The sequence below is a fragment of the Archocentrus centrarchus genome, chromosome 24, assembly GCF_007364275.1.
Source record: "Archocentrus centrarchus isolate MPI-CPG fArcCen1 chromosome 24, fArcCen1, whole genome shotgun sequence".
NCBI classification, from domain to species: Eukaryota; Metazoa; Chordata; class Actinopteri; order Cichliformes; family Cichlidae; genus Archocentrus; species Archocentrus centrarchus.
The window spans coordinates 27,770,592-27,777,233 of NC_044369.1; the positions used below are offsets into that span (position 1 = coordinate 27,770,592).

A 6,642-nucleotide genomic window follows, 5' to 3' on the forward strand; every position below is an offset into this window, starting at 1 on the left:
AACACACAGGAAACTCTAAACCAGGAAACACTACCTAAGTGAGATGACATGACAAAGAACACAGACAATACACACACACACACACACACACACAGGGAGCACAACTGAACAAGAGAAGCAAAACTGAATACAACGACACAACAAAGGACTGCCAAAATAAAACAGGAAATAGCTATGGAAAGAGAAATCTTTCCATAGCCAATGAAGGACTTAAACTACAGCACAAGAAACAGAGACTACACTGTAAAAAAAGATATACCATATTTACTCAATAAAATTGAGGCAACAGATTGCACGCAATATTATTAATTAAATATAATCTTGTTTGTAATTGAGTAAATTTTAATTAAATGAGACCCTTTGGAGTTAACCATTTAATATGAGTAGATTTAATTAAAATACATAAAGGAATTAATTAAAACCTAAACAAAAATATTGAGTAGATATCAAAAAGAGAAATGTCTAAATTAGTAAAAAGTACTAATAAAACATAATTAAATTCTACATACAAGTACCATGTAATTGAGTAATAATGATATATCTTAATCAATGAATTTACTTGAATTTACTTAGTGGATTTAATTAAATCTAAATATAATTCTTACTTAGATATATTGTGTTTATCTCATGACCCACATTTTAAGGTGAGATTACAATGGGTACCACGAAGTACAGAGTAAATAAAACTCAATTAACAGAACATACATTAAATTCTTGCCAAAAGTAACACTTTTAATTATAAAAATTATAGCATTTCATTGCAAACTTTTACAAATGCTGACCTTGAACACTATTTTTGTGAAAACAAAAATGAGTACAGTTGCCAGAGGACCTGTCGAGAAGAACTAAAAAACGTTAGGGCATGGCTACACTGTCCTACTGACATAAATTTACAAATAAATTAAATGCTTGTGACAAATAAGAGAGGAGACCATTTATGGTCATTGTATAAACTGAAATAATTGTCTTATCTTAAAGAAAAATCCTATGCTTGCTTCCTCACCTTAGTGAGCCGCTAAATTATATCAGTTATGATCTTAAAGAGAAGCACAAATCCTTGAAAAGTACATGTGCCACAACAGAAAACATGTAAAAGAACAATTTGTAAACATTTTTACCTTGAACCCACCACAACAGAAGTTTTTAAGGGGTATTCAGAACGATGTCCTAAGCAGAACCTGCAAACGTAAGGACCTGTAAAGCTTTCAATAAGTCCACCAAGAGAGTGCGCACCAAGATTGTCTGCTGCCATACAACATACTGTCCCTTTAAAATTCTTTCCATCACTGGCAACAAAAACTCTAGACATACAAAACTCTTCTTTTTAAGACACAAATCTTTTGAGAGGCTCTAACACAATATCATAGCCAAATCTTTTAGCACCAACAGCCTTGCAGAGACTAGACCAGTTTATTGCACAAAGTATAGAGCGCAATCCAGGTGGTATATTTGCTAATACCCAATAAACAGCTGTGATATTGTTTTTTTACACAATGTTCCTAATGGAATCCTCAAAATAATCAATGTGGAGAATGAATGCTATTCTTGGTTCCTCTACAACGAAAAAAAATAGTTTTGTCTGAAATATTCCCCATCTTGAAATGATTCATTCTGAATGGATAAGCTTAACCTCAAGTGAAATATCCTTATTGGTCAATATATGCTGCAAGGTAGAAGGGGCAGGGCATGTATTGGGAGCTGAGATTCTCCTGCAAATCAAGAGCATACTCCACTGGCTAAAATTACAAATAAATTAAATGCTTGTGACAAATAAGAGAGGAGACCATTTATGGTCATTGTATAAACTGAAAGAATTGTCTTGTCGAAAAGAAAAATCCTATGCTTGCTTCCTCAGCACAGCGAGCCATTAAATTATATCAGTTATGATCTCAAAGAAAAAGCACAAATCTATGAAAAGTGCACTTGCCCCAACAGAAAACATGTAAAAGAACAATTTGTACATAAACATTTTACCGTGAACTGACCACAACAGAAATTTCACTGACATTTGGCACCTTCAAACATTCAATTCTCAAGCTTTGTTAAAGCTGAACCTTGTGGGTCACACAAAAGTGTGCGACCATAGTCTCAGTTCAAGCCAGAAGTTTGCTCTTGAGGGACTGGACTTTCTTTGACAGCTTTGATGCATCCAGTTCCAAGAAAAGTTTTTGGAATACCTCAAAGGTGTACTTCAACTGCTTGGGATAGTCGAGATTCAGTGCATAGGTCAAGCCCAAGAGGAGACAGCAAGTCCTGGCAATATCTCCAAGTCCTCTGATGACTTCCATGCCCTCAATGACAACTCCAATTTCCTTTGGGCTGTCGCTTGTGGAGGCTATGTCCTTTGTGAGTTATTGCCACTACAAGCTGTTCAAGTTCCTCCAAGTTCTCGATGTCCTTTATTTTTAAAGTAGCATATCACTTAAAAAAAAAACTGCACAACACATCACAAAGATTTTTATTAAAGAGCTCTATGTCACCCATGTCAATGTAAGGGTGAATGACAAATTAAAGCAAAATTTTAAGTTCATGTTTATTTAGGGCCCTTATTCACTGTTCACTGATCACTCATGAAAACCAGAAGGAGTTCATCCACCAGCAGCCAACAACTTCAGTGCTCCTTAGAATTGATTCAACAGACTGAAGCTGTTCTGGTAGGGCAAAAATTAAAGAGTACGAAAACAGTTTTGGTTACACATCACATACCAATGTACTTGACAGCCTCTAATCAAGGAATTACAATCCTTGAATTAGGTTAATGCAAATTAAGTTCACCTACACTGAACTCTTTGATGAGATGTTCCCCATGCTCTCCAAGGTATTCTATAAGGCACCGAAGGACAACCTCTCTGGCCGTCTCAACCCTAGGGCACGTGGAGTTCTGGAGAGGAATGCAACAACTGATAAGCCAATCATAAAAACAAAACAAAAAAAATCACTGTAGATGTTCTATTAATTCGTAAATGTCAACACATAACACTTAGGGGACAATTCTGGTTTTGTACAACCTAGATCCTATTTTTGTGATTTTGGTCATCATGTTTTTAAATTCTGATAGTATTTTACTTGCCTGCTTCACTATAGAGTTAAATATACATTTAGTGAATCCTTGAGTTCATGGCAGTATTTTTGTGTATGTGTGTGTTTTCTGTTCTTATAAATGGAGTCAGTGCAGTGTCATAATTCTGTTAGTTCTGATATTACACTGCTAAAAAACAAACTTCATTCCACAGCACCTTAGTTTGAAGAGTTTGTGTGGTCCTTTTAGCTTTGTAATGCCTGGTCTGTGAAAGGTACTACATAAAAAAACTTTACAATAATATCGAACACATGGTGATAAAATGATAACTGCTATCTTGAAATGGAGCCTAAAGTCAAATATATACTGACAGCACCTAAAATCCCAATCACTGTATAGAGCGGTTAACTCCATAACCACAAAACTCACAAATAGATAAATAAAGAATTATAATCATCATGATAAAATATTATCTAGACATGTACTTTCAAAATTTTATTAGATTTTGCCACCTTGAGTGTAAAGAAAAAAATGTTGCCTGGAAATCTTACGGAACAAAGCGACTTTTAATTTTGAAAAGTATTGTACCTCCAGTGGCTCCATTATGATCTACAGTCTTTGTCCAAGTGCTCCACCTTTAGCATGAAACAGCTTCAGTAGCTTGGGAGTGTGAAGGTCCAACCCAGACATAAATTTGGGTTCCAGTTGTACAGTGGTTATTCTCTGAAATTCAGCACTGATCTGAAACAAAAAGGCAACAAGACAGACAGTGGTATTACATCACTTCTCAACCTCGAAATCGTCAATGTAGAGAATTAATGCTATTCTTGGTTCCTCTACAGCAAAAAATGGGTTTTGTTTGAAATATTCCCCATCTTGAAATGATTCATAATGAGTGGATGAGCTTGGTCTTTTTTTTAAAACTTCATGTGAAATATCCTTATTAGTCAATATATGCTGCAAGGTCTCAGGAAGGGGCACGTATTGGAAGCTGAGATTCTCCTGCGAATCAAGAACGTACTCCACTGGTTCGATAAATTCAAACTGTTCCTTGAAATATTTTCTTCTTTTATAAACAGAACCAAAGGGCCCATCTACTCCCAATGCTTTGCTTGTAGGATGTGACTTACAGAGCTCTTCTGCCAATTCAGTGACAATGTCTTCTTCCACGGCACAATTGTTCTTTTTCAAACTTGTTTCAACTAGCTGATAAATTACTGGAGCAGATGCTGTGTATATAAAATGAAGCTCCTCCACCAAATCATCAATACATTTACCAGAAACGTTGTGCACACTTTCCAACTTCAAGAGAAGTAAGCCAATTCTTTGTTGTATTTCATTCGATATATCCACTGGAGGATTTATACAGGTATCCTCATAATCACTGTCACCTACATGATCAGTGGTAAAGTCTGGTGTTCACCAATGACATCTGGCTTTAAGTCTTCAATTGAATGAGATCTGTGCTTTCTGCTTTTGTGCGAAAAAAATGTGACATATATATTTGTCTTAAATGTGCATCCAGCAAAAACACACTCTACGCTTTCATGATGCCTCAGATGATTGCCAAGGTGTAGGAAATATTCTTTTTTAGTGGGATGTTTAGATGAGCAGATTAAACATGAGAAACAGAGGACTACTTCTGGCCTTCTAGCTTCATCTTCTGGATGGTATCTTGAAAGATGCGTGCGTAGGGCACTCAAAGTGTTAAAGGAGCACGGACAATCATGAACAAGACAAGGTACCGAATTTCCAGTTTCAAATGTCCTGTGCTGTAGCCTGTAATGGGTCAGAAGATCACCCTTGTCGTTGCTCTGAATCCGCAGGTTTTACACTGCCATCTCATCTGGGGACATGTAAGAGAAACACAGTAATGTTAATGACAAAATGTGCCTTTCTGCTTAATTGCATCCCTGTATCAATCACATGCATAGGCTGTATTGTAGGGCTGGTTGGTATATCAATATTTGCATCCGTTTGTTATATGTGCACTGACGACATCCAGCCTAGCAAGACGTTAAATTTTTACACAATTATAGCCTACATTCTAGATTTGAGAGTTTCTCCCAAAACAAAACTTGTTAATTTGACTTCATTATTTAAGCCATTTTAAATATTTCATACTATTAATGAATTGTAAAGCCTAATTGTTGTACACTTGAACATGTGATTACTATAATATAATAAGTGACTGGCTACATTTTTACTGAGTTTTATGCAAAGGTAGAACAAATTAATTTTAATAGGGAGGTTTTTATAGCAGGCATCACATCAAGCTGCATCACTTCACATCAGGCTTGCGCATTAACCTACTTTTATCTTTTATATTATTTCACCACCACCACCCCTGCCTGGCTGAAGTTCGCGAAACTTTTAAACTATCAAACCTGGCTGTGCTGGACACAAAACGAATAAAGATATGGTACCGCATTACTCAAATGTTTTCAGAAGAATTGTATTGTACTGTTTCGCGTTTAAATGAGAAAATTGACGCAACCGTCGTGTTAGCTCGCCTCCCTGATATGACTTCTCGCGGCTGGCGGGAGATTAATAAACAGTAACCCTTAATAAAACTGAAGCTCTAAAACGTAACTGTTGATACACTGACTTAATGCGTTTTCAAGGTAACTTAACATTTATGACAAAACAGCGAAAGAACAGAGAGAAGTGATAACGTTACCTGCGTGGTAAACGGTCCAACACAAAGAGGCAGTAAAGCTAACGGAAGTGCAGCAAGTAGAGTTTGGAACATGGATGCTTACTATACTTAGCCCTGATAATTTCCCGTTATGGAAAGGTGTCTAATCGTAACACAAACCCCAACATGCTTATCGGCAGGATTTAATAAGTACATACCGAGGACATATCACTAACATAAACGGAACATGGGCAACACAATAGCGGAAATACTAACCAATATCTTTTAAAATAAAAGCTTGTGCTTTTGTCAGCAATACGAACGGTTCGAAACGCTACCACAGTACTAGCCTATATTAACATGGCTTAGCTAACAGAAGCCAGCTTTCTGCTGCTGGGTCTCTCTTTCTCTGTGACTGCTCATGTTGTATTATAATGCAGCATACACCATACCTATGCATTGTCCTCACCAGCCCAGTACAAACAAAATAAGTTTCCTTACCGTAGTCAACCAGATAGATGAGTAAAGAGGTAGAGGGTAACTCCCCGTCTGCATGTTTTGTGGCTATGTCTGCCAAATTCAAAAAGCGCGGTTAACAGGAAGTGCTTTTCAATTAAAAATTGACCAATTCCATTAAGTTGGATTTATTCAATTTTCTCTCTGTTTAGAATTACACAAACAGAAAGCTTATATTTGATTAACCCAGAATACGTCAGTTTTATTCAAGACATTTTTATTTTAATTTTACTTAAATAATTACAACAAAATCAAAAACACATTAATATTGAATATATTTTCCTAAATTCATCAATTAAAACCTACATGACCACAGAATCATTTATTACAGTGTAGGATTAAATCTATTTAACAGGAGAATAAACCAGAAACAATAAAACATCAAACAGACCCAAGAACACGGGAAGCTCTAGAACTGAAACACAGGATGAAATACAGAGTGAACAACAGCCAACCGAACAGAACCGAG

General features: G+C 36.2%; 1 long non-coding RNA gene across 2 annotated transcripts; it reads right to left on the bottom strand.

Moving 5' to 3' along the window:
- Positions 1-1,149: 1,149 nt before the first annotated feature.
- Positions 1,150-6,318, bottom strand: LOC115773951 (uncharacterized). Of its 2 annotated transcripts, none has more exons than XR_004019148.1 (5): positions 6,159-6,318; positions 4,765-4,865; positions 3,608-3,760; positions 2,780-2,881; positions 1,150-2,397 (listed from the first exon to the last, which is right to left on the bottom strand). It is a non-coding gene; the product is annotated as an uncharacterized LOC115773951 (long non-coding RNA). The 2 variants fall into 2 exon arrangements; XR_004019149.1 differs by lacking the exon at positions 6,159-6,318 and adding an exon at positions 5,700-5,729.
- Between the last annotated feature and the right edge of the window lie 324 nt (positions 6,319-6,642).